This window comes from Triticum urartu, chromosome 6A (assembly GCF_056163025.1).
Source record: "Triticum urartu cultivar PI428250 chromosome 6A, HENAU_Tu73, whole genome shotgun sequence".
NCBI classification, from domain to species: domain Eukaryota; kingdom Viridiplantae; phylum Streptophyta; class Magnoliopsida; order Poales; family Poaceae; genus Triticum; species Triticum urartu.
Window position 1 is genome coordinate 489,499,864 of NC_141878.1, and position 8,694 is coordinate 489,508,557.

General features: G+C 47.1%; 1 pseudogene; it reads left to right on the forward strand.

Annotated features, from left to right (window-relative positions):
* Positions 1-244: 244 nt before the first annotated feature.
* LOC147965842 (uncharacterized) lies at positions 245-2,810 on the forward strand (annotated as a pseudogene).
* Positions 2,811-8,694: the final 5,884 nt, after the last annotated feature.

Sequence of the window (8,694 nt, forward strand, 5' to 3'; positions counted from 1 at the left end):
ACACCAACATCGAACACTCTTCGATGAGCCGCGCGCCAAGACCATCAAGCAAACCGCAATCCTATACACGACACCGATCATCAAGAGCAACTTCTAGCGTAAGAAAATCGACATCACCAAAATCAAGCTACCCTTGCACAAGCACAAGAAAGGCAACGCCAATGACAACAAGTGGAAGAGCAAGATCGCCTATGCCAACAAGAGCAAGAGGAAGAGCGAGCGTGCCAACACCAAGACGAACCAGATGGCGAGGCACAACGTCAACAACAACAACAACAACAACGGCGTGAAGCACAAGCTCTTGAGGTGCAACGTGCCCTACTCTACACCAATCGTGCCATCGCCGTCCGTAACCGACGTGTCAGTGCAACAAACCCTGGGTCTGTTGCCCAGACCGTGCACAGGCATGGGATCAAGATTGATGCACCAGCCCAAGTCAGAGTACAAGGGACTAAGAGATTCGAAGGACCAACATGCAGATCAGAAGAACCAAGGTCAAGCCAGAGAAGCAAGACAACATCAAAGGAAAGGCCTCCTTTGCTGGGCAGGCGAGCTCAGCAAGGGGCGAGGCCACCCCCAGAAGAAGACGTCCAAGACGTCCCGGCAGGGCCTGCCGGGAAACAGGAGGCAAAACCACCTCACCAACCACTCCGGCACGACCCACATTGTCAATCAGTGCGGTGTCAAGACGCAAAGTGACTAAGTCACATCCATTCACCACATGGTGGCCTCTTTCTACAGGAGATACCCACAGATGACATCCGTCCTGCAACGTGTCAAGCGAGCAGGCGTGGAGCTGGCAAGATAGCCCAGCAAGCCTTGTCGGGCAACCAACGATGTGACATTGAGTGGTGCATTTAATGCGCATTGTCAGCCCACAGAGTTAGGTATGATAGCACGGTTTGCTATCTTATCAGTGCATAATGATTACTTTGCCATTGGGGTAACCCCTTGATCTATAAAAGGAGGCCCATGGCAACCGTAGAAGAGGTTAGAAGATTGGATAACTCACACCCCATACGTGCGTGGTCGCTGCTGCCTTAAGGCAACCCCTGCCGGGAAAGTGTACTACGCTCCACCACCACCTTTCCACCATCAATCCACCAAAGCAGGAGTAGGGTTTTATGCCTCACGGAGGCCCGAACCTGGGTAAAATTGCCTGCATGATCTCTGCCGTGCTGCCCCATGCTTGTCTGCTCTTTGTGCAACGCGACGTCCCCCTGCCGAACCAGCAAGGGGCCTCCTGGTCCCATAGGTGGTCGTGGTTTCCCGCGATACAACGTGTTCGAGAAGAATAAGCACCTCACGAGGAAGTCCAAGAACAACGATATCAAGCACGATTGCTCCGACAAGTTCCACAAGCTCCTCCACAAGTTCGACAAGAACCACAAGTTCGCCAAGAGCAACATGAGGTTGACAACCCTCCACGTCAAGGACGACATCACCCTCGACCCCAACACCATGAAGAGCAACGCTATGGCAAGCTCAAGTTCACCATGCCCAGTTCACCAGAAGCAATGATCCCGAAGAGTACCTTTCATGGGCATTGAAGGTTGACAAGATCTTTCGTTTGCACAACTATGAGGAAGAGAAGAAGATCGCCATGGCATCCCTTGAGTTCCAAGACTATGTCCTCATTTGGTGGGAGCAAGTCATTGAATGCCAAGAAGGAAGAGGTGAACCACCAATGACAACTTGGGATCAAATGAAGGATGTCATGAGAGCACGCTTTGTGCCAACATACTACAACCGCGACCTCTTCAAGCGACTACAACTCCTTAAGCAAGGAACAAAGAGCGTTGAAGAGTACTACAAGGAAATGGAGATTGCCATGATACGAGCTAATGTCACGGAATATGATGAGCAAACTATGGCACGTCTTTTTAATGGCCTCAACCATCCTATCAAGATCGCCGACTTCCAAACTTACTCCAACCTCATCGAGCTAGTGCATCAAGCCACCAAGACGGAACGACAAGTGCAAGATGACTTCAAGTATGCCAGGTACTCTTCCAAGACATACGGCTCCAACAACCAAGCTTCAACGACTCAACCACCTTCTACCTCAACCAAACCTTCTCCAAGCAACGACGACAAGTCAAGTTACAAGAAAACTTCGACATCCTCAAGTCGTCCTCCTACTACAAGCAACTTCAAGCCGAGAGCTTCATCATCTACAACTCCACCGGATGAGACCATCAAGACAAGTTCCATCAAATGTTTCACATGCGGCGACCGAGGCCACAAGTCCTTCGAGTGTACCAACAAGCATACCATGATCCTCAACGATGACGACACCTATGAATCCATGAGTGAAGAGGAAATGGAAGCCCTTGAGCAAGTGGCCATGCACCGACGCGTGAATGAGGATGAAGATGATCAAGTCTTTTGTGATGAAGATTCGAGCCCCGCTCTCGTTGTCTCCAAGGTCTTGACACTTCAACATCAACAAGACGAAGACCAAAGATGCCATATCTTCCACACCAAGGCGGGCATCAATGGAAGGTCCGTGAAGGTCATCATCGACGGAGGAAGTTGCCATAACTTGGCGAGTGAAGAACTATGCTCCAAGCTCCAATTGGTCAAGATGAAACATCCTCACCCCTACAAGGTCCAATGGCTAAGCGACTCCAGCACTATTAAAGTGGAGCACATGGTGCAAGTTTCCATCAAGATCGAAGCATATGAAGACACTTTGGAGTGCGATGTCATTCCTATGTCTGTTTGCCACCTCCTACTTGGACGACCTTAGCAATTTGACCGTGGCGTCATCCACAATGGGCGTACCAATCACTATAGCTTCAAGATGAAGAGAAAGGAGTACGTGCTACGACCTATGTCTCAAAGCCAAGTGATCGCCGACAAGCAAGCAACAAACCATCGTGGGGAGAATAGTGGGGGAGCGAACCACAAAAAAGAGAGTGAGCACCACAAGCCCAAATTGAGTGCCTCCACGATGAGCGACAAGAAAAACTCAGCACTATTTGCCACCAAAAGTGAGATGAGAGAAGTGTGTGAGAACCCATCAAGTGTTATGCACTATGTCCTTTTGTGCAAGGAGGAGGCACCTAAAACTAACACCTCTCACAATCTACCTTTAGTGTTGTCTTCTCTATTGCAGGAATTCCAAGATATATTCCCCGACGAGTTACCTCCGGGTCTACCTCCCCTTCGAGGCATTGAACACCGCATCGACCTCATTCCCGGATCCCCTCTTCCTAACAAGGCACCATACCACGTCAACCCCGAAGAAACCAAGGAAATACAAAGGCAAGTACAAAAACTCATTGACAATGGGCATATGTGTGTAAGCTTAAGTCGTTGTACCGTACCGGTCATACTTATGCTTAAGAAATATGGTACATATCGCATGTGTTCCGATTGTCGTCCTATCAATGATATCACCGTTCGCTATAGATATCCTATTCCACGCCTTGATGATATGCTTGATGAGCTTGGTGGAACCACCATTTTCTCTAAGATTGACCTTAAGAGTGGCTATTACCAAATTCGCATCCAAGAAGGTGACAAATGGAAAACCGCATTTAAGACCAAATTTGGTTTATACGAATGGCTTGTGATGCCAATGGGCTTATCCGAAGCACCCGGTACTTTCATGCGAGTCATGCATTTTATTCTTAGGCCCTACATTGGTATATTTGTTGTGGTCTATTTTGACGATATTCTTGTATTTAGCAACTCTCTCAAAGATCATGTCACCCATCTTAGAACTGTTTTGCAAACTCTAAGAAAAGAGTGCCTTTATGCTAATATGGACAAATGCCTTTTTGGCATAGATAAGCTTGTTTTCTTGGGTTTCATCGTGTCTTCTAGGGGTGTTCATGTAGATGAATCTAAGATTGAAGCTATTAAAACTTGGCCCCAACCAACCAACTTGCAACAAGTGCGTAGTTTTCTTGGCTTAGACGGTTTTTATCGTCGATTTGTGAAGGATTTTAGCACCATTGCTTTACCTTTGCATGCCTTCAGTAAGAAAAATGCACCATTTGTTTGGGGACCATCTCAAGATACCGCATTCAATGAGATTAATAATTTGCTTACACATGCCCCTTTGCTTGCATTACCGAACTTTGATAAACCATTCGAGATCCATTGCGATGCTAGCGATTATGACATAGGATGTGTGTTAATATAAGAGAAGCGCCATATTGCTTAGTTTAGCGAAAAACTTTTCGGAGCGCAACTCAATTATCCCATCTATGACAAAGAGCTATATGCTTTAGTGTGAGTTTTGCGTGAGTGGGAACATTATCTTCGCCCCCATGAATTTGTCATTCATACAGACCATGAAACACTTAAGTAACTTAAGGATCAAACTAAGTTGAACAAGCGTCATGCTAAGTGGAGTGAATTCATTGAGTCTTTTCCTTATGTCATCAAATATATCAAAGGCAAAGAGAATGTTGTGGCGGATGCACTTTATCATAGATGCATGCTTGTTACCCAACTAGAATTAAATGTCATTGGCTTTGAGCACATAAAAGACTTGTATGCGCATGATCCTACTTTTTATATCCCTTATGCCAAATGTTTGATGCAAACATTTTGGGAACGCTATTACATAAAGGATGATTATCTTATGAGAGCTAACAAACTATGTATTCCGGAGTCTTCTCTTCGTTTGTTACTTTTGCAAGAAGCTCATGGAGGAGGACTTATGGGACACTTTGGATGAGACAAGACATTTGGTACGCTCTCAAAGAACTACTTTTGGCCCAAGATGTTCCGCGACATCTCATGCTTCACCAACCGATGCTCTACATGTCGCAAAGCTAAGTCTAAAGCTCAATCCCATGGTCTCTATATGCCACTTCCTATTCGGTATGACCCATTGGAAGATATTAGTATGGACTTTGTGCTTGGTTTGCCTAGAACTTTTAATGGCAAAGATTCCGTATTTGTTGTTGTGGACCGATTCTCTAAAATGGCACATTTCATACCATGCAACAAGATAGACAATGATTCACATGTTGCAAATCTCTTTTGTAGGGAAACCTTGTGTCTACATGGAGTGCCAAAGGCGATTGTCTCGAACCGCAACGTCAAGTTCCTAAGCTACTTTTGGAAGACCTCATGCGCCAAGCTCGGAATCAAGCTATTGTTCTCTTCGGCATACCATTCTCAAACCGACGGCCAAACAGAGGTCATGGACCAGACGCTATCTACTCTCCTACGCGTGTTGATCAAGAATAAAATCAAGGAGTGGGAAGAGTGTCTATCCATCACCGAGTACGCCTACAATCGAGCACGACACTCTACTACCGGCAAGTCCCCCTTCGAGGTCGTCTACGGCTTCAACCCGTTGTCCCCATTGGACATTCTACCTCTACCACTACAAGAGCGAATCAACATGGATGCGAGTGCACGAGTGAGCTACCTCAAGAAGATGCATGAAGATACAAGGCACACCATTGAGCGCCAAGTACAACGACTCGTGACCAAGCTCAACATCAACAAGCAACCCATGATATTCAACATTGGAGATCCCATGTGGATACACCTTCGCAAGGACCGCTTCCCCAACGAACGCAAATCCAAGCTTCTACCTTGAGCCGACGGACCCTTCAAGGTGCTAGCACACTACAACAACAACGCATACAAGATCGATCTCCCGCACGACAAGTAAAACGTGAGCGACGTCTTCAAAGTCAAGGATCTCTCTCTCCACCATGGTGATGAGGCTTTCGATATGAGGTCAGATCTTTCCCAAGGGGGGGAGATGATGCGGAGCATCCTATGGTCATCCACATGGACCTACCATCATCTCACCAAGTGCCAAGTAGACCGATGACACAAGCACGAGCTAGAGCTCTCGAGACTAGGTGACATCTCTCCTTAGTGATATTTCATATGACCCACTCGAGACATGGCTACTACCTAAGTCCGGAATGTTATGCATGATCAGGTACCAAGAGGACCCTCTCGAAGATGCACATGAAGACGGACAAGTCCCCAAGTCCACGGATGAGGAGAACCAACAGAAGGAGTCGAGAACAGCTCCCAAGACCCGGACATCCGGCCCTAACCCTGGACATCTGGCCCTTGGAGACCCCCACTACAGCCACAACCCAATAGCCGAAGCTACACGGCCCGGACATCCGGCCTCCATCCCGGAAATCTGGCTCCCAGCCCGGACATCCGGACAAGCCCTATCTAGAGAGCAAATGGAACGGCCCCGACAGCCCGGACATCCGACACTTTGTGAAGGCTCGAACATCTGGCCCGACACTCGGACGTCCGGCTCCATGTGTCTGTGCACATAAAGGGCCGAAGCCCATGTATCCCTTCGCCCCCTTAGACTATATATATTCCTTCTCCTCCGTCTTGCTAGGGTTAGCATTTGTTTAGCTCATTTGAGAGACAGAGCTTTGCTCATCCACTTGATACCTTCTCATTTGGAGTTCACGACTTCTATAGAGAAGATCCCCCAAGTGGATTCAAGACCCCTCAAGACCTCCTCACGAAGAAGAACTACCGCCTCTTGTATCGTCCCTTGTTGCGTTTGGATCTTGTATCACTTGATATGTTCATGGATCTAGCACATGTGTGATTGTTTCGTTGATTTGAGTGTTTCCTCTTGTTTTCCCCTCGTGTTTCCCCTTGTCTTATTCTTAGGATCCGCTCCAATCATGAAAGATCGACCCTAGGGTTTCCACCCTACATCGAATCATTAAAAAAATAAACTATCATATACTTAATGGTGACCTCATACGGCATGTCGGGTTGGCCGGATGCAGCTCCGTCACCGTCACCGTTGTCGGAGTCGTCGTCATGGGGCATCAGGCGGCGGTAGAGCACATGATCACGGCATGGGCTACTACCTCCTAAAAGTCTCATCTTGGTCTACCAGGCTACTTCACAAGAGAATTTTAGTAGCAAAAACGACGTGACTAGGTATGGCGGGAAAAGTACACAAACCTTGATGAGGAACAATAGATGAGGAAAATGAAAATATAATCATATGTCAAATCTGTTTGGCTACTTCTAGATACTTCTGTTGTGGTCTAGTATTTCTTTTCTTTTCTGTACCCTACCTGCTGTTTCTAGAGTTCTCTAGTTATAAGTAGCTATGAGTAGAGAGGTGAATCCTAAATAATGTTTTCTAGAGTGTTCCAGGTATAAGTAGAAGTATGTGAAGGCTTACCAAATCCCTATAAATAGAGGTTCTCACCTTTGCTTTGTAAGCCAGACTATGTACCCACTACCTATAATAGAACTTGTTCTTATCTAAGATCTTGGAGTAGGTCTTGTGCCCTAGGAGTTCTAGATTGAACTCTTGCTTCCTTATCGGCCTACATTCGCCTCTAGAGCGATATCTAGTGCAACACGTTGAAGTTGTTCCTTCAACACTTGTGTTGTACACATTGTAGCAGCAAGGTGGAGTTGCTTCTCCACAACCTTTGTGCTGCTTCAAACCTCTATAGAGTGTATAAATCGATTATGATTAGCCTAGTCCTCGGTTACGGACAACTTTGTCAAGAACGAGCTTGATCTCATCACCTCTTGTTAATTAAGGGAAACACTTCCCATCATATGTCTGATAGAAGCTAATCATCGAACCGATCGACAACCGTTGATTCTGGTTCCATCCCACAGCCACGACCATGCACCCAAATCCCACATAACATCCCATAATTCCATGCCTACCTCCCTTGATTTCTCGGCTAGGATCATATCTCTCTCAAATCATCTCTTTCCAACCCACGTTCAGCTCGGCATCCAAATCCATCGTGCCGCCGTTGTTCCTCCCTCCCCACACTGCTTCAATCATATCACTGGTTAGCTCCACCCCAGTTCACTCTCCCTGGGCCGCCTCTTTTCTCTCCGGTAACACCGCCCTAGTCGCATCGCCCAACAACCCCCACTACTCTACCACACCGGTGCGACATCCCCTGATTTGACACAGGACCCCTCCATCACCAATGCGGTACTCGTCTCACCAGGCTGCCCCAAGGATCACCAAGATGTCAGAGGATACAAGTTGGTTCCTAACATATTGTTTTTTTGAAAGATCTAGCTTTATACTAGATTTATAAATTTAGCAGAAGGGAGCGGTAGAGAGTTTGATCAAGTGATTGGTGGGTGATAGAAACATCATGTGGACATGATGAAAAACATCAAAATAAACCTCTGTCATTAGCTCACAGTTCGTTCCCCAAATGGGGGCGCTATATCCTTTGCTCCCGCCAGCATCCATAGCTTGAAGATGGCTCGGATGGCATTGAGCACCGCTGGGTGATCAGGCATTTTGTGTCTGAAAACAGCAGCGTTCCTCTCCTTCTAGAGCTCCCAGGCAACCAGTATGATCAAGGTCTTGATGCCCTGCCGTATCTCCTTTGCTGTTTTCCTAATGATCGTCTGGCAGATTGATGTCATGGTGACCAAACGGGAGCGCTCCCGTGCGTTGAGAGACGATCATCCCACCCAAGAAGCCACCTCTCCCATACTTGCCAAGAGAAAGGGCATCTCCAGATTAAGTGCACCGAGCACTCCAAGTTCCTCAGAGCACGCATAAATAGCCATTTGGCCAGCCCCTGCGTAGCAGCCGGTCATTCCACCATAGCCTATCAGATGCAACAACCAGAAGAACATCTTGAGCTTTGCCGGTTCCCATGGCTTCTAAATGCAGGATCTGAGGCAAGTTGTTTCCAAGGCCTGAAATTGCATCTGGTA